The 20,402-nt window shown below is 37.7% G+C and overlaps 1 pseudogene; it reads left to right on the top strand.

Annotated features, from left to right (window-relative positions):
• LOC127483856 (large ribosomal subunit protein uL29-like) overlaps positions 1 to 10,977 on the top strand; it is a 54,681-nt pseudogene extending 43,704 nt beyond the window's left edge.
• The last annotated feature ends 9,425 nt before the right edge of the window (positions 10,978 to 20,402 follow it).

Genomic DNA, 20,402 nt, shown 5'->3' with positions numbered 1-20,402 from the left:
TGATAAGGATTCTTAAAATAGAGATTGTGGGCCTTTGTGTGGACTTAAAAAAGTCTAAGAACTTTTTTTTTTTTTAATTTTGAGAGATATAGTTGCAGAGAGAGAGAGACAGAGAAAGAGACAGAGACAGAGAAAGAGAAAGAGAAAGAGAAAGGTCTTCCATCTGTTGATTCACTCCCTAAATGGCTGCAATGGCTGGAGCTGAGCCCATCCAAAGCCAGGAGCCAGGAGCTTCTTCCTGGTCTTCCATGCAAGTGCAGGGGCCCAAGGACTTGGGCCATCCTCTGCTGGTTTCCCAGGCCATAAAAAATCATATGTTTTTCCCTCATCGCAGTTAAAATAGTTCTCATACAGAAATCAACAAACAACATATGCTGGCAAGAATTTGGGGAAAAAGGTACCCTAATCCTCTGTTGGTGGGTATGTGAAATAGTGCAGCCACTGTGGAAGACAGTATGGAGATACCTCAGAAATTTGAATATAGACCTACTGTATGACCCAACCATCCCACTCCTGGGAATTTACCCAAATGAAAAGAAGTTGGCATGTGAAAGTGTAATCTGTATCCCCATGTTCACTGCACTTCAACTCACAATAGCTAATATATGGAATCAACCCAGATTTCCATCCACTGATGACTGGATAAAGAAATTAAACTATATATACACCATGGAGTGCTACTCAGCAGAAAAAAAAGGAAGGAAGGAAGGAAGGAAGGAAGCTTAATTTTTTTTTTGCAACAAAATGGATGCAACTGGAAACCATTATAATTAGGGAAATAAGTTAGTCCCAAAAAGACTTATGTTTTCCCCGATCTGGGTTAACTAATAGCATACCTAAAATGTAATGTTTGAGTGAAAAGGACATTTTGAAATTTGATTTTTGTTTACAGTCCTTGTCTCTTCTGTTGAGGAACAGTGTTTTTTTCTTTATACTATTTGTTGAACTCTTTACATAGTGTACAGTTAACCATGTGAGTGTTAGGTAAACTGAAAATAGATCTCTGAAAAAATTAAGAATGGGAATGGCAGAAGGAGGTGGGAGAAGGTTTGGAGCATGGGTGGGCTAGGGTTGGGGGTTATCACTGTGTACCTAGATCTGTGTATATGAAATACACGAAACTTCTGTAAGTTAAATAAAATTTAAAAAACAGAGAATACTGAAAAACAAAGAAGGAAAAACCTTTTTAAAAAGCATGTTTTTCAAGTCACTTTGGTGTTAATCCTACATTTCATCTCCTTTTCATCCTGAATTTTATATCATATTCAAGAACTGTCCAGACCATTTTTATACCAGTTCTTTCACTCTAGTTATGGTGTCACTTCTACAACTACAGTATTATTTCTATCTGGACAACTGCAGTATATCCATATGAGGTGAGCCTCATAGAGTCCACTCCCTAATTCACGAGGCTATAGGAACAAGACCTCATTGGCTGTCTTGTCCTTTAGATTCAGTTCTGCCAACTGGGAAGGAGATCTGAGAAAGGAAGGAGTGTGAGAGAGGATATTCATTCTCTGAGTTCTCTCCCTGAGGTTGTCATTGGCTGGCTGTGTCTCTGCCCCTACAAACAAAGCTCTTCCGATAGCTGTACCATTTTACTCTTCTCTCCAGGGTGTGCCTTCTGTTTCTTCCAGGGATGTCATTGATAAACCCATTGTTTGCAAATCCATTTGTACTGGATCCTTCCACAAAATTAATCTTTTCTTGTATAATTTTCAACACATCATTTTCCAAAAATATTCGTATTCCTCCAAGCCACAGTATAAAGTAAAATTAATTCGATGTGTCTAACTCCCTCTGAGAAATGATACAATCCTGTTTCTCCTGCTTTAATTGATTTTTGCTTTTCTTCTTCAGAATAATTGAAAAGATTATGATCAAATATTGGTTCTGTCATATCCTAACTGGATGACCTTTGGCAAGGTAGTTAATATGCTAATTAACTAATTTTTAACCATTAGCACCCCCACCATCTTGGTGGGCGCTAACCTCCTCTTAGCTTGACTACCTTTGAATAAGCCAGAATTGGAGGTCAAACAGCATGACTCTAGAGCCTACTCATAACCACAAGATGAGGTAGAATTCTCTAGGTAGTTTCCAATAATATTTTTAAACATAGGCTGTTATTTAATACTACTCTGGAATACTACCTGCCCCTTTTCATTTATTCCAAATTAAAGTTATTTCCCTTTTGGTAGTGCTCCGGTTTTATGTGCAATCTTCTTTGGTAGCATTAAAGTACATTCTTCAAATTATTTTTACACGCTTCCCCATCATTTTTTTTTTTTTTTTGACAGGCAGAGTTAGAGAGAGAGACACAGAGAGAAAGGTCTTCCTTTTCCATTGGTTCACCCCTCAAATGGCCGCTACGGCTGGCGCACTGTGCCGATCCAAAGCCAGGAGCCAGGTGCTTTTCCTGGTCTCCCATGTGGGTGCAGGGTGGGCCATCCTCCACTGCACTCCCGGGCCACAGCAGAGACCTGGACTGGAAGAAGAGCAACCAGGACAGAATCCGGCGCCCCAACCGGGACTAGAACCTGGAGTGCTGGCGCTGCAGGTGGCCAAGTGAGCCGCGGCACCGGACACCATGATTGTTATGAGCTGTTTAAATACTATAAATTTTACCTATCTATCTTTATATTTAAAATATGGAGCACAGTGCCTCCTTTATAGTTATAACTTAAGAAATATTTTAATAAAATAAAATGCAGCTGCTTTGCTATATTACTCAAGGTTTTTCAGATAAACCAAATGGAGATAGAAAAATACATGATATATCTTCAAAGTGTTCATAAAATCACATGATAAAACTATAGATTTCAAGATTTTGTCTTCTATTTCTTTATTAGTATCTATATATACTTATACAATAGAAGTTTCTAACATTTAGTTGTGCAAAAATGAGTATTTTGACTGAAACTCCTGGTGAATGACAATGATAACCAGGAATCCTGTCCTTCTGGAGGGACATTGAAGCCATCCTGCTTGAAAATAGAAGAATGAAATTTAAGGAACCTTCAGGTTCTTTCAGACCTGTACCATTCCTGAAATTATTCAAATAATTGCAGCAAGATAAACAATAACAGCCAAATAAAAGAAAAATGAGCTTTTGTTATTTTATCTAAATGGATCAATAAATGATTGATTTAACTTTATCAGTGTCTCTGATGCCCATTTATCTGGTTCAGCCAGTGTCATTTCCTAGTGAAAAGAAAACAAGTGATACAAAGATTTAAAGATCCAAGACTAACTGATAGCCTAAATTTACTAGGGAAGCAAGAAATTAAGGGATGCAAAGTTTAGAAGAAATGACCATCTTGATACCGAAATTTAAAAAAAAAATTCCTTTATTATGGGAAGAATTAAAAACAAAGGATAGGGTTGATGTATAAAAGATGATTCTTTATACTTATTTCTATGTCATGAATTATTCTGCAGTGGAAATGTATATCCTGTATGATCAGAAAAAGAAGAAATAATCTTGCAAAAGATAAAGGATATGCCTTGTTTATTCATCCATTTTTAAGGGTATTTAAGAAAATTGTTAGTTCTTCAAATATACCTGAGATCATGCTTAAAAGCTTAAAATATATAGCCTTTTTCATCCCATTGATACTTTGACAGGATATTTAATTATTTTTCTATCTTGTTGATAATAAATAATGCTGCAAGGAACGTGAGATTTTAAACCCTTTGGTTATAAATCAGAAATAGGATAGCTGTATAATATGAATATAGCATTCTGCTTTTTTTGAGGAATGGCTGTACTAATTTATAATAATGGCTATACTAATTTACATGTTCACCAACAATATACAAAGTTTTCCTTTTCTCCACATCTTCATCAATACTTTTTCCATTTGTCTGTTTGATAACAGTCATTTTAATAGATTGTTTAATACTTCATTGTGGTTTTCATTTGGATTACCCTGATTAAGTGCTGTTGGGCATTTCTGAGCATTTTTATGCATAATTTTATTTAATGACTTTATGACTTATGTCTTCTTTAGAGAAATGTCTATTTAAGCTGTCTGCCTGTTTTTAAATAGATTGTTTCAATCATGCTATTGGGTTGTTTATGTTACTATGTATTTTGGTTATTAGACTACAGAAAAGATAGGTGATTGTAAACAAATGTGCAAATACTTCCAAGGCCTCTATCTCTCGAGAGCAGTGCAGAAAGGGCAGGTCTAGACTGCAGTTTGTGTTTCTCTCTGGAAAAGGCTTACTGCATACTCCTGCAGTGGCTACTTGAAGGCTTGGTTTCTTTTTTTTTTTTTTTTTTTGAACTTTTATTTAATGAATATAAATTTCCAAAGTACAGCTTATGGATTACAATGGCTTCCCCCCCATAGCTTCCCTCCCACCCGCAACCCTCCCCTTTCCCGCTCCCTCTTCCCTTCCATTCACATCAAGATTCATTTTCAATTCACTTTATATACAGCAGATCAGTTTAGCATATATTAAATAAAGATTTCAACAGTTTGAACCCACATAGAAACACAAAGTGAAAAATACTGTTTGAGTACTCATTATAGCATTAAATCACAATGTACAGCACATTAAGGACAGAGATCCTACATGAGGAGTAAGTGCACAGTGACTCCTGTTGTTGACTTAACAAATTGACACTCTTATTTATGGCATCAGTAATCACCCTAGGCTCTTGTCATGAGTTGCCAAGGCTATGGAAGCCTTTTGAGTTCACTGACTCTGATCATATTTAGACAAGGTCATAGTCAAAGTGGAAGTTCTCTCCTCCCTTCAGAGAAAGGTACCTCCTTCTTAGATGACCTGTTCTTTCCACTGGGATCTCACTAGCAGAGATCTTTCATTTAGATCATTTTTTTTTTTTGGACAGAGTGTCTTGGCTTTCCAGGCCTGAAATACTCTCATGGGCTTTTCAGCCAGATCTGAATGCCTTTAAGGCTGATTCTGAGGCCAGAGTGCTGTTTAGGACATCTGCCATGGGTCTGCTGTGTATCTCGCTTCCCATGTTGGATCATTCTCTCCCTTTTTGATTCTATCAATTAGTATTTGCTGACACTAGTCTTGTTTATGTGATCCCTTTGGTTCTTAGTCCTATCATTATGATCAATTGTGAACAGAAATTGATCACTGGGACTAGTGAGATGGCATTGGTACATGCCACCTTGATGGGATTGATTTGGAATCCCCTGGTATGTTTCTAACTCTACCATTTGGGGCAAGTCAGCTTGAACATGTCCCAAATTGTACATCTCTTCCCTCTCTTATTCCCACTCTTATCTTTAACAGGGATCAGTATTCAGTTAAGTTTCAACATCTAAGAATAACTGTTTATTAATTACAGAATTCAACCAATAGTATTAAGTAGAACAAACAAAAAAATACTAAGAAGGATAAGTTATTAAGTTGTTCATCAACAGTCAGGGCAAGGGCTGATCAAGTCACCATTTCTCATAGTGTTCATTTCACTTTAACAGGTTTCCTTTTTGGTGTTCAGTCAGTTGCCACCAATCAGGGAGAACATATGATATTTGTCCCTTTGGGACTCGCTTATTTCACTCAGCATGATGTGTTCCAGATTCCTCCATTGTGTTGCAAATGACCGGATTTCATTTTTTTTTTTACTGCTGTATAGTATTCTATAGAGTACATATCCCATAATTTCTTTATCCAGTCTAGTGTTGATGGGCATTTAGGTTGATTCCAGGTCTTAGCGATTGTGAATTGAGCTGCAATAAACATTAAGGTGCAGACCATTTTTTTGTTTCCCAATTTAATTTCCTTTGGATAAATTCCAAGGAGTGGGATGGCTGGGTTGTATGGTAGGGTTATATTCAGGTTTCTGAGGAATCTCCAGACAGACTTCTATAGTGGTTTTACCAGGTTTGGTTTCTAACTATCTTGTATTAGCAGATTAACAGGCCACATCTGTCAATCTGAACCAGAGCTTGGCAGGTCTCAAGCCTTCATTCTTGGCCCCCTCCAGTGACAATCCAGGTCTACCCAGTCTTCCTGGAAGTGGCTTCTTCATACAATAAGTGTTACAAGTTCCATTGCTTATACCCAATGGACTGCTTCCTTTACCACCTAAGGTCTGGATCTAATGGGCCTATGCATTCCTGAGACTCTTAAGATCACAAAACACAAAAAGGAGTACATAGATCAGGCCAGTTCCAGTGGGTCTTTTTCTGAGATTAGAATGTGCAATCTGAACATGAGAGCAGACATCTGCCACAGATCCTCTCCTTATTTTAGTGCAGACAAAATGAGAATATGCCTGCTTTCAGTTTCACCATGAGAACAGAAGAAATACCCCAGATTTCCATCTATCTCTAAAGGATCTAGCTTCTTCTTTCCATGTTTCATGGTACTGAGGGGTTGTGGCATATATTGATTTCCTAGGGGTCACCAAAAACAGAGACAGCAATTTGGATAAATACAAAGATTTAAGAGATAGCTTAGAATCTCTAGTCAGAGATTCTACTAAATATAAAAGTGTTCTGTTGTACCCAAATTTAAATATATGAGCTTAAAAAAATCTTGATTTTTGTGCAAAGCCAGAAGCTAGTCTTTGGGATATTCATTCAGTAATCACTTGCATAAAAGAGCAAGAAGACTTGGTTCTCTTTAAAGTATACCCAGATCAGAAGTTCTCTCCTGTCAAGAATATTTGAGGAAGTGATCAAACATCAAGCATCCAAACCTTTAGGGAAAAAAAGTGTTTGAGTGGTGTTAAGCAGTTAACTATTTCAAACATTATGCTATTTTTCTGAATATTTTAAAGTTTCTGGTAGATACACTTTTTAAAAAAAAACTGATACATAGCTATTTTTTACCATTTCATTCATTTTTTAACAAATTATGTTTAACTGATACATTAAAAATATACAGATTTATGGATAACATGTAACGTTTTCATACATATATACATTATGTGATATGCAAATTCAGGTACACATATCTGTCTGCTCAAATATTATGGTGTAAACATTCATAATCTTTCCTTCTTTTTTGTTAAGAAAAATAAATGTAATATTGTAATTATTGATAGTTACTTTACTATGACAGATTTTCTTTCTCTTATCCAATGATACTTAAAATCTATTCATCAACCTTTCCTCATTCCTTCTTTCTTCCATCTCTCCACAGCATCACAGACATCATACTCTCACTTTCCAAGGATCAATTTTTTAAGGGTCCACATATGAGTAAGGCCATATGGTACTTGTCTTTTTTTTTGCCTTGTTTATTTCTCAATATATTGACTTGCAATTGCATCCTTTTTTAGGACTGGATAATACCTCACTGTGATGAGTACTGTGTTTTTCTATATCCATTCATCAGGGTTCGGATGCTTAATTTGTTTATACTCCTTGGTTATTGTTTACAATGCTTTAATAAACATGGAAGTGCAGATATCTGTTCAAAATAATTATTTCATTTCCCTTGAATATATAACTACATGTGGGGTTGTTTAATTATAATGTGGTCTATTTTAGTTTTTTTATGAGCCTCCTTACTGTTTTCCATAACGTATGTACTAATTTACATTCCCAACAGCAGTATACCAGTGCTGTGTTTTCTCCACCTCCTTGCCAATATGTTGTATCTTTTGCCGTTTTGATCATAGCCAATTTAATGGGAGATGATATGTCATTGTAGTTTTTATTTGCATTTCCCTGAAGTATAGTGATGTTGGGCATTCTTTCCATGTACCTGCTGGCTATTTATATGTATTTCTTCAAGAAGTATCTGTTTAGATTACTTAGTTTTTTTTTTTAAAGTGCAATTTAATCTATTGAGTTACTTATAATATTCTGATTATTAACCACTTATTAGATGTGTACCCTGAAAATACTCTCTCTCAGCCTATAGGTCATGTCTTTACTCTTCTGATGTTTTCCCTGATATACAGTAGCTTAGAGATACTCCTTGACTTACAATGGGGTTATCTCATGATACATATGTCAAAGTGAAAATATCACAAGTTGAAAATACCTGTAAGGCACTTAACCCAGTGAGCATATTATTTAAGCAACACAGGACACTGTGGACTATCAGTTATCTGCTATGGAGTTCTCATGGCTGACTGGGAACTATGGCTCACTTCCATTGTCCAGGATTACAAGCTCATTTTGCTATCATGGAAGAAAAATTAAAATTCAAATTTTGAAATACAATTTCTACTGAATGTATATCACTTTTGTATAGTTATCAAGTTGAAATATTGTAAATTAAACAAATCTAAGTCAGGTACTATGTGTTCTTGAATTTTATGTCCTTTTTTTTAAAGAAAGCAACCAGAATTTTCAATATTTGGCTTCTTAAACCTGGAACTTCTTCTATTCATTTATAATTCATTTATACTTCACAGAAGTGGTAGAGTTATAGCATATTGACATCTCACTTGATTGCCATGTCTTGTTTTATAATTTATGGCTGCAACTCTAAGCTGATGATTCCAAATAGGCAACCCTGGTCTGAGTCACTCATATGAATGTACTTATGTACAGTCTCTTTGTATGTTCCCAATAAATAATGCTATAGCCATCAACACATGACTAAACGCAGGTCACTAGCTATTGAGATTACCTAGGCAGGGTGTCATGTTAGAGCAGAGATTTGAAATAAGATAATCATCTCTATCTGAAGGACATGTGACAAGCAGTGAACAGAACAAGAAAATATTTTTCAGGATGTATGTTCAAGAATTACACATAGTATAATTATACATGTAGCTACCAAGTGGCAGGACAGATAAAAGTATAAAGGTGAGACAGGAAATCAGTAGTCAAAATATTCTCAAGAAAAAACAAGGCCTTCCCTCTTCATCCTCAAACTAATGACATATATATATGCATATGTATGCATTATTATATATATCTTTAAATATAAAATGACACAAGTAGTACATTATTAGTATTCAATAAGTCCACTCTGTTCATGTATATTTGGTTTGACTAATTAGCAGCATTTTGCAATTTTGCACTTCCACCAGCAAATATTCCTTGATTGTTTGCATATTCTAGTTTAAATATATTTCCAGACCAACAGGTATAAAATCATATATCAGATTAATTTGCATCCTCAATGTGTGTTTATACACCACATCCTATGCTAATCGGACTTTTGAGTTTGTTTTCTGAATATTCAAAGTTATTTCCAAAAGTTCATGGAGGTGCAGGCTTTTGGTCCAGTGTTTAAAATGCCAGGTAGGATGCCTGCTTCCTACATTGAAGTGCCTGGTTTTGATTCCTGGCCCCAGGTGCTGACGCTAAGTTTCTTCTAGCACAGACTCTAGTAGGCAGCAGTGATGGCTCAAATAGTTTGGCTCCTGCTACCTACCATGTGGGAGACCTGGATTCAGTTCCGGGCTCCCATCTTCAGCCATAGCTGGGCTGTTAGAGGTATACAGGTGATGAACTGGTGGATGATATCTCTTTACCTGTCTCTCTCTTTCCATCTAGCAAATAAGTGAAATTTTAAAAAGTCTCTTGAAAATAGAATTAAAACTTCATTTTGGTCCTAAAATGTTAAAATTCATGCATATGTGAGTTCATAAAGAAATACATCAACATGTATATTATTAAAAAAAACTTTACATAGGATTCAAAACATGTATCTGCTGTTCATTTTTGTATTGAGTTTTCTCGTTATTTTTTCTTTGTATGTATTACTGATGTATGCTAGATAGTTTATCCTTTGTTCTTAGTTTCTTCATAAAATGCCTTATTCTGTCATATGTATGTTCACTTTGCCCTTAATGTCTTTCTTTATTCAAAATCACCCAATTAATGAATATTTTAAGAATAAAAGGATGGGGGCCATCGCTGTGGCGCAGCGGGTTAATGCCCTAGCCTAAAGCGCTGGCATCCCATATGGGCACCGGTTCGAGACCCGGCTGCTCCACTTCCAATCCAGCTCTCAGCTACAGCCTGGGAAAGCAGTAGAAGATGGCCCAAGTCTTTGGGCCCCTGCACCCACATGGGTGACCCAGAAGAAGCTCCTGGCTCTTGTCTTCGGATTGGCGCAGCTCCAGCAGTTGCAGCCAACTGGGGAGTGAACCAATGGATGGAAGACCTCTCTCTCTTTCTTTCTCTTTCTCTCTCTCTACCTCTCCTCTCTCTGTGTAACTTTGACTTTCAAATAAATAAATCTTTTTTAAAAAATAAAAATAAATAAAAGGCTGGTGTGCAGACTTTTCACAGAACTTTAGAATAAGTAGCTTCACAAAAGTTAGCACTACTGAGCTACTGCGCATATATCATGATCTAAACTGGAAAACTTTCACACTATGATTACTCTAGTTCAGTTGTCCTCCTCATTTTTAGATATTAGATCTGAAGTTTCTCAAGGCATAGACTGTCAATCCCCTCCTTGACTAACCCTCTCCATGTCAAGGATTCTGTTTGAGTAAAGTCCATTCACACTTCCTTAAGCCACTGCTGCCTTCAAAAATTTCCCCTCTGAATTCTGTGTCAGGGCAAACCAATTCAGATGAAGTACATGTTAAATTTGATATGCTTCTTAAATTTCCTAAATGCATATTTTAGGAAAGTTTTTTTTTTTTTAATATATGGTACACCTTAAAAGGTCAGGGACCAAGTAGTCATGGGGACAGGACTTGAGCAGTAATCGCTAAAATCAAGGCTTAGAACCGTAATAGCAAGAAAGAGGGGCTGCTGAAACACTGGACGGCCTGAAGGTGGAGTTGTCCCAGTTAACAGGTGGTACAGACTCTGAGCTCTCCAAGAACCGAGCTTCTCGCAAATCCACGGTCATGTTCCACCAACCCTAACCAGATCCAGATAGAACACCTCCGGAAATTCTACACAAGCAAGAAGTATGAGCCCCTGGTCTTGTGGTCCAAGAAGACACACCATGATTCACCGGCTCAACAAGCATGAGGAAAACTTGAAGACCAAGCAACAGCTGTGGAAGGAGCAGGAAGGAGACCCTCTGCAGAAGCACGGGGTCAAGGCCTGAGCGCCATGATGTCAATAGAACCATGAAGAGGCATACACACACACACACACACACACAAAGTCACGGCTCTGGGAAGCAATCTTTTATAGTCCTATAAAAGCAATTCATAAAGCAGACTGTATGATCACTTATTGCCTTAATAAGTATATCACATCTTCTATGGCCATTTATCACCTAGTTTTCTAGTACAAAAATTTCTTTGTTATTGCTTACCAGATGCAACTCCAAAATTTGATAAAATTGGGCAATAGAAATCTCAAAGTACTATCCATCCTTATTTCAAACACATCAGGATATTTCAACAAGTCCAATATAAAATAATGGCCACAATTCTTCCTCCTACATTTGAACACTAATAGCATTCAAAATGTATGGAAGCTAGAGATGAAGTTAATTTCTTCATTTGATGAATCACTAAGTTAAAATTAAGAAATTATTGTTTCTCTGGGTAAGAAAGAACACACAATGAGGAACATAAGGTGAACATCATTCCCAACACTGTAACAAGGAATGGGAATTCCTGTAACTGCTTAGAGAGGATGTATACATGAACAAGCAAATAAAATTTCCTTGGCTTGCAGTTTACTACTAGCAAATTAATATACACAGCATGATAACAAATGAGTTAACAATTTCAGCAGAAATTGGAGGCTAGCATTTACTCCACATTAATCAGAGGCATCACTAGTGTTGGTTGTTTCAAATGACACCTCTCAATCAGTTTGTAATAAATCATGAAGAACATTATATAGATATGGAAATTAAAATTTAAAAACTTATGCAGTGATTAGACATAAATGCAGAGTATTCCACAATTAAAACTCATTTTAAAGGGTCTATTTATTTATCTATTTATTTGAAAATCATAGTGACAGAGAAAGGGAGAGACGGAGAAAGATCTTTCTTCTGCTAATTCACTGATCAAAACAAGTTTGGGCAAGGGTGAAGACAGGGGCAAGAACTCAATGAAAGTTCCCAAAAGAGTGACTGAGGCACAAGTACTTGAATCACCTACAACAGCTTTCCCAGGTACATTAGCAGGAAGCTGGATCAGAAGTGGAGCAGCCAGTCTCAGAGCTAGAAAAAATGATGCTGAAATTCATATGGAGGCACAGGAGACCTAGAATAGCTAAAGCAATACTGTACAACAAAAACAAAGGCGGAGACATTACAATATCAGATTTCAAGACTTACTACAGGGAAGTTATAATTAAACAGCATGGTAATGGTACAAAAACATATGGGGCTGGCGTCATGGCTCACTAGGTTAATCCTCCACCTGAGGCGCCGGCACCCCGGGTTTTAAACCCAGTTGGGGCACCGGATTCTGTCCGGGTTGCTCCTCTTGCAGTCCAGCTCTCTGCTGTGCCTAGTAGGACAGTGGAGGGTGGCACAGGTCCTTGGGCCCTGCACCCACATGTGAGACCAGGAGGAAGCACCTGGTTCCTGGCTTTGGATTGGTGCAGCACACCGACCACAACATGCCGGCCGTAGTGGCCACTTGGGAGGTGAACCAACGGAAAAAAGAAGACTTTTTTCTCTCTGTCTCTCTCTCCCACTAACTCTGCCTGTCCAAACGAAACAAAACAAAAACAAAAACAAAAACAAAAACAAACAGATGGATAGACCAATGGAACAGAATAGAAACACCAGAAATCAACCCAAATGTCTACAGCCAACTTATACTTGATCAAGGATCTAAAACCAACTCCTGGAGCAAGGACAGTCTATTCAACAAATGGTGCTGGGAAAATTGGATTTTCACATGCAGAAGCATGAAGCAAGACCCCTAACTTACACCTTACACAAACATCCACTCAACATGGATTAAAGATCTAAGCCTATGACCCAATACCATCAAATTATTAGAGAACATCAGAGAAACCCAGCAAGATATAGGCACAGGCAAAGACTTCTTGGAAAAGACCCCAGAAGCACTAGCAGTCAAAGTCAAAATTAACAATTGGGAATGCATCAAATTGAGAAGTTTCTGTACTGCAAAAGAAACAGTCAGGAGAGTGAAGAGACAACCGACAGAATGGGAAAAATATTTGCAAATTATGTAACTGATAAAGGATTAATAACCAGAATCTACAAAGAGATCAAGAAACTCCACAACAACAAAACAAACAACATATTTAAGAGATGGGCCAAGGACCTCAATAGACATTTTTCAAAAAAGGAAAACCAAATGGCCAACAGACATATGAAAAAATGTTCAGGATACTAGCCATCAGGAAAATGCAAATCAAAACCACAATGAGGTTTCACCTCACCACAGTTAGAATGGCTTACATATAGAAATCAAATAACAACAGATGCTGGCAAGGATGTGGGGAAAAAGACTCACTAATCCACTGTTGGTGGGAATGAAAACTGGTAAAGCCACTATGGAAGACAGTTTGGAGATTCCTCAGAAACCTGAATATAGCCCTACCATACAACCCAGCCATCCCACTCCTTGGAATTTACCCAAAGGAAATTAAATTGGCAAACAAAAAAACAGTCTGCACCTTAATGTTTATTGCAGCTCAATTCACAATAGCTAAGACCTGGAATCAACCTAAATGCCCATCAACACTAGACTGGATAAAGAAATTATGGGATATGTACTCTATAGAATACTATACAGCAGTAAAAAAAAATGAAATCCGGTCATTTGCAACACAATGGAGGAATCTGGAAAACATCATGCTGAGTGACATAAGCCAGTCCCGAAGGGACAAATATCATATGTTCTCCCTGATCTGTGACAGCAACTGTGCACATAAAAGGAAACCTGTAGAAGTGAAATAGACACTATGAGAAACAATGACTTGATAAGCCCTTGTCCTGACTGTCAAGAAACAACTTACTATTCTATTCCTTTTAGTATTTTTTGTTCTACTTAATATCATTTGTTAAACTCTTTAATTAACACACAATTATTCTTAGGTGTTGAAATTTAACTGAAAAGTGATCCCTGTTAAATATAAGAGTGGGAATAAGAGAGGGAGGAGATGTATAGTTCAGCACATGCTCACTCAGATTTACCCCTAATGGTAGAGCTAGAAACGTGCCAGGAGATTCCAAATCAATCCCATCAAGGTGGCATGTACCAATGCTATCCCACTAGTCAAAGTGATCAGTTTCAGTTCAGAATTGATCATAATGATAGGATTAAGTGTCAAAGGGATCACATAAACAAGACTAGTGTCTGCTAATACTAACTGATAGAATTAAAAAGGAGAGAATGATTCTACATGGGAAGTGGGATACACAGCAGACTCATAGAATGGCAGATGGCCTAAACAGCACTCTGGCCTCAGAATCAACCCAAAAGACATTCGGATCCAGCTAAAAAGCCCATGATAGTTTCACAGGCATGGAAAGCCAAGACACTGTCCAAAAAAAAAAAATGACCTAAATGAAAGATCACTGTGAGTGTGATCCTAGCGGAAAGAATGGGCCATCAAAGAAGGAGGCACCTTTCTCTGAAGGGAGGAGAGAACTTCCACTTTGATCATGGCCTTGTCTAAATAAGGTTGGAGTTTATGAACTCAAGAGGCTTCCATAACCTTGGCAACTCATGACAAGAGTCTCAGGTGATTACTGACATCATAAATAAGAGTTGTAATTGGTAAATCAACAATGGGAGTCACTATACAGTTGCTACTCATATAGGATCTCTGTCCTTAATGTGTTGTACTATGCGAATCAATGGTAAAGCTACTACTCAAACAGTACTCTATACTTTATCTGTCTTTGTTGGTGCAAACTGTTGAAATCTTTACTTATTTTATACAAGTTGATCTTCTGTATATAAAGATAATTGAAAATGAATCATGATGAAGAATGGGATGGAAGAGGAAGTGGGAGATGGGGTGGTTATGGGTGGGAGGGAGGTTATGGGGGGAAAAGCCGCTATAATCCAAAAGTTATACTTTGTATTTATTAAATAAAAGTTTTTTGTTGTTTTAAAAAGAAATAGAGCAGCTAGGACTTCAACAAGCACTTCTATATGGGATGCTGGCCATGACAAGCAACAACTGAATGTCAGCCCAAGGCTCATTTTATTCACCAGCACCACCTCTTGGTACCAACAGTTGCATATTTAAATATATACAACCATTTTTATCCTTCCTAATTGTAGGTTTCAAAGGGAATTTATCATACCAAAGAGTTATACCAAGTATAATACTGTTGATCTAGAGCTATAATACTGTTAATCCATTTCTAGTTTTTTTATCTAGGCACATTCTCTAATAATATATTTATAAGGAATTTCTGACATTTTCTTAAACAAAAGACCATCGGATTTCTGTCATTTATGGTAAACATTTAGAAATATTTGGACATCACATAAAACATGATTGTTATATAATCTGAGTTCCCCTAATTCAGACTTCATATTTTCTCTTAAAATTTAAGGTTAAATTTTAAAAATAGCTTTGTCCTTAAGCAAATTTACCAGAAATGTTGTGAACTGTTTTATAATCAAAAATGCATAAAAATAATGGCATCCATTAGATTTTCAGTTTCTAACATTTGTTTCTATGATAGGCACAATTTTATGTTAAAGTAATGTTTGAGGGCTCCTGCCATCGGATCAGCGCGGACTCCTGGCTTCGGACTGGCCATTTGCTGAGTGAACCAGTGGATGGAAGACCTTTCTCTCTGTCTCTCCCTCTCTCTGTCTGTAACTCTATCTCTCAAATAAATAAACAAATCTTTAAAAAAAAAAAAAAGTAACGCTTAAAGAAAAGTGACCAGTGTATTATGTTTGTTCATACCACAGGTGAAAACATTGCTTCATGTTCCTAAAGGATAATCAGACTATTACGTCTGCTCTTCGTTTCCCTTCCCTCATAAAACTACATGTAAAAGAGGTTACTTATTTGTTTTTAGAAAGTGTTATCAACCAGGCCAATAAAAACAAAACATAAAGGCAGATGGTGTCCTATAAAAAACTGGTAAGGCTAGTAACACTTTTCTAAAACCTTTTGTGTGAAGCACTCATGAAAGCACCTGGATATCGTAGAGATTGATAGGATGGCTAAAGAAGGAAACTCTAAAACAGTGATGCCCAGACTCAACCAGGGATTTTGTTTCTTGCTAAGTGCACTCTGAGTCAGAGCAGAATAAATAGTCTGAAACAAGTTTAAGGGATCTAAGTTAAAGCTTCCCAAGCATAGATATGTGTACTCTTTTCAGGCTTTGCTAGCTGCTTTAGAACTCCGAAAAGCCATTGCAAAATCACTGAGAGAATCAGTCTTCTTTGAAGTAGCAGTAGTATGCTTAGGTTTAACAAGGCTGCTTGTAAGCAACATGTGAAGAAATATGTATTTTAGGAAACTATGCATATAGCTCAGTTGACACGCAGTTTTCTGCCAAAAATTCATTGTAGATTGATCATTGTAACTCTGTATATATTTCTCAAAATAGGTAATAGTGATTCATGTGGCAAAGTTTATCCAAGAATACCTCCTAAAATACTTGAAATACTGTATTGATTAATGTATAGGTTTAATCTACCAGCTATTTTTGTATGGTAGAACTTTATTCTAAGTTCCAAGAAAGGATGCTGAAGTTTAACTGAAGTTAAAATGAAGCACTGGATCCTGCTTGTTGTAGTGATGGTGAGCCGGGGTAGGTTGGGGTCTTTAACAAAATCAAGCACGATGAATCCTTCAAGAGGTATTTTGTTTGTTTAAGATGTATTTATTTATTTGGCAGGCTGAGTGCCAGAGAGATTGGGAAAGACAGAGAGAGGTTTTCTATCCTCTGGTTCAGTCCAAAATTGGCCACAATGGCCAGAGCAGGTCCAGGCTAATGCCTGGAGCCCAGAACTCATTCCCTGTCTCCCACGTGGTTGGCAGGGCCCAAGTAGTTAGGCCATCTTCTTCTGTTGTCCTTGGTACATGAGTAGGGGACTGGATCAGAAGTGGAACAGCCAGGCTTGAACCAGCAGGCCAATATGAGATGCCGGTGTCCCTGGGCCACAACATGCCTCCCCCCATCCAACAGTTTATTAAAGTTAGCTTTCTTTGTAGAAAAAAATATATTTATAACATTTTATAAATAATTTAACTAAAATATCTGGAATAGTCTTATTCACTAGGATTATAATCCAGAAACATTACTATTTAATTGATTCTTCTCCAATCAGATGTTTATTCTCCTTTAGGTGTTCTTAGAGATATTTTAATTTTGGTTTTGTATTATTTAGTTTTTTGCAATAGCATCAAACACTGCTTTGGAAGTTTCTTATGTTCATTAAATCATTATATACTTGGGAATGTTTCATAAGATCTTTAAAATTGAGAAGAAAACCATAACATCTGTCCAAATGTTTTCCGTAATTCTTTTTTTTTTTTTTTTTTTTTGACAGGCAGAGTGGACAGTAAGAAAGAGACGGAAAGAAAGGTCTTCCTTTGCCGTTGGTTCATCCTCCAATGGCCGCCACGGCCGGCGCACTGCGCTGATCCGATGGCAGGAGCCAGGTACTTATCCTGGTCTCCCATGGGGTGCAGGGTCCAAGGACTTGGGCCATCCTCCACTGCACTCCCTGGCCACAGCAGAGAGCTGGCCTGGAAGAGGGGCAACCGGGACAGAATCCGGCGCCCCGACCGGGAATAGAACCGGGTGTGCCGGCACCACAAGGCAGAGGATTAGCCTAGTGAGCCGCGGTGCCGGCCCTCCGTAATTTTCTAATAGTTTTTCCATGTGCTGATATGATAAAATAACTCATTCTTTGTAATGCAGATCTCCAAATAGAAAATGTAGAATGCATAAAAATAAATTAGTGGGCTGGTGCCATGGCGCAGGTTAATCCTCCGCCTGCAGTGCCAGCATCCCATATGTGCACAGGTTCTAGTCCCAGCTGATCCACTTCCAATCCAGCTCACTGCTATGGCCTGGGAAAGCAATGGAAGATGCCCACATCCTTGGGCCCCTGTACTCATGTGGGAGACCTGGAAGAAGCTCCTGGCCCCTAGCTTCCAATAGGCCCAGCTCTGACTTTTGTGGCCAATTGGGGAGTAAAACAACAGAAGGAAGATCTCTCTCTGTCTCTCTCTCTCACTGTCTGTAACTCTACCTCTCAAATAAAATAAATAATCTTTTAAAAAATAATAAAAATAAATTAGTACAAATATTTACTTTAACATGTTTCTATTTGAAACCTCAGCTGAGAATAGCTCCTTTAGCCACCAACTGTGAGGAACAAATGAAACTTCTTTTCTCCTTCTCTCCTCCCTTTCTTCAGGCTCTTTTCCTCCTTCCCCCAAAGTTTGTTTCTTGTAGTTTTGTACACTCTGTCACTCCAAAGTAATTATTTGTGTGCTCCAGGTATTCTACTAGGCATTGGGGGAGTAGTGGAACCAGGAGATGCTGTTCCCATCCTCAAGAGGCTAATAATTCATTGGAGAAGGCAGACATGATGTGTTTGCTAGATTATAACAAAACTGTGAAATAACAGGGTACTCTGGAGAATCTGAATGAGTTTCTCACTGTAGACTGACTTATATGTGGGGAGCAAGGAAATAAAGGAATTTATTATATCTGGGGCAAATGGAATTTGTCCAACAATTCTGTTTGACTTAAGAGAAAATACAGAGAAAACAAAAGAAATGACTCAGCGATGGGGAATGAAAAGAAACTGAATTTTGGAGTCCCTGGAAAGTTTTCTTCTAAAGTAAAAATCCATAATCAACTGTCTACCTTTCAGGTTATCTGTCACTCTATCGCTGTTCGTGGGTGCAATGTTCCAGAGAACATAAAACAAAAAGTGAGGGAAGAAGCTCTGTAATCCTCTATCGGTGGTTGTTATGCTGTTGTTAATGCTACATGTATGTTTCCTTTTTGTCTCTCGTGTGTCATTAGTTTGTAGACATCCGATACCTAAGCTCTTTTCCTTTAGGTCCCAATATCTATTAGTTTAGGTTTATTTGCCTGGATCAAATGCCTTAGTTGTCAAGCTGTGGCTTGATTCATTTCTCTTTCACATACTAGTCCTGGTTCCCCTGTCTTTGCCCCTTAAGAAAACGAAAACTGATATGATATCCAGGCTGCCTTGTTGGAATCTTCACTACTTGCTGCTCTAGTGTGACATTTGCCAACTGTTCCCCTACATGGAACAGATTTTAGGCCTGCATCTCTTTACTTCTGGTACCCCAGGATCCAAAATCTGTCATGCCCATAGACTTGTTACAGTTTGCCAACTGTCCCTTGTGCCAGCTGCTTTGCCTGTGGACATTTTCAATTCAAATCTTCGGAGTTTCCTGTGCTATTCAGTGTGGCCTCTAGTAGGCTGATTTGGATGATTCTTTCAGATGTTATAGAATAGTTTCTCTGAGGTCGGATTTGTTTTTATTTTGGCCCATAAAGAATCCTTAATGCTTGATAATTTTTGGCCAAATTAATTGCTTCTTTTATTTTAGACCTCTCATGTTTATAAAAGGTATATATAATTATGTGTTTAAACTGCAAATATGGTTAGATTTTTAACATTTTCCATTTCAGTTATACATCAGATTCAAGAAATACGTAAAACAACATATCCAGGGGCTGGTGCTATGGCACAGCGGGTAAAACCGCCTGCAGTGCTAGCATTCCATTTGGGTGCTGGTTCAAATCCCGGCTGTTCCTCTTCTGATCCAGCTCTCTGCTGTGGCCTGGGAAAGCAGTAGAAGATGGCCCAAGTGCTTGGGCCCCTGCACATACCTGAGAGACCCGGAAGAAGCTCCTGGCTCCTGGCTCCTGGCTCCTGCCTTGAATGGGCACAGCTCCAGCAGTTGTGATAATCTGGGGAGTGAATCAACAGTGGAAGACCTCTCTCTCTCTTTGCCTCTGCCTCTCTGTAACTCTGTCTTTCAAATAAATTAATAAATCTTTGGTGGGGGGGGGGGGTTGGAAGGGAGGAAGAATTGGCCCAGATACCAGCTCATGGAGTGCACTGCACTTAAAAAAAAAAAAAAAAAATCCAAAATCCAAGTCAGATCCAAGTCAGGAAACAGCTCTGCTTTGGTCTTTATTATTTTCTAGCATACTGTGATCAAGGTATACTCTAAATGCCTCTAAAGGGACTTGGCTCCTTAGAAAACACTGTTATGGATACAGACGAATGTTAGCAGCCTTCTTAATAACACTATTTCACCACAGTATCACACATTGTTTGCTTTCAATGAGGTATGTCATGTATTCTTAATGGTACAATATCACTCCCAAGAGAATGAAATTTGTTCTCAGGGGAAAGAGGAGAAATCTTACTTTTCGAACATTTATAAAGCACAAATATCCATGCATTACATAACAAATATAATATAGCTGCAGAACTGAAATATAATGGGGAGTAATTGGGAAAAATGTTTAAAAGAGAAATAAATATTTTAGAAATCTCCATGTCAGAGGTGATAATGAAAAAAATGAGAAACATTATAGTATAC

The sequence above is a fragment of the Oryctolagus cuniculus genome, chromosome 12, assembly GCF_964237555.1.
Source record: "Oryctolagus cuniculus chromosome 12, mOryCun1.1, whole genome shotgun sequence".
Classification (NCBI taxonomy): Eukaryota; Metazoa; Chordata; class Mammalia; order Lagomorpha; family Leporidae; genus Oryctolagus; species Oryctolagus cuniculus.
The sequence above is the reverse complement of the archived record's forward strand: the minus strand, read 5'-3'. Positions and strand labels throughout refer to the sequence as shown.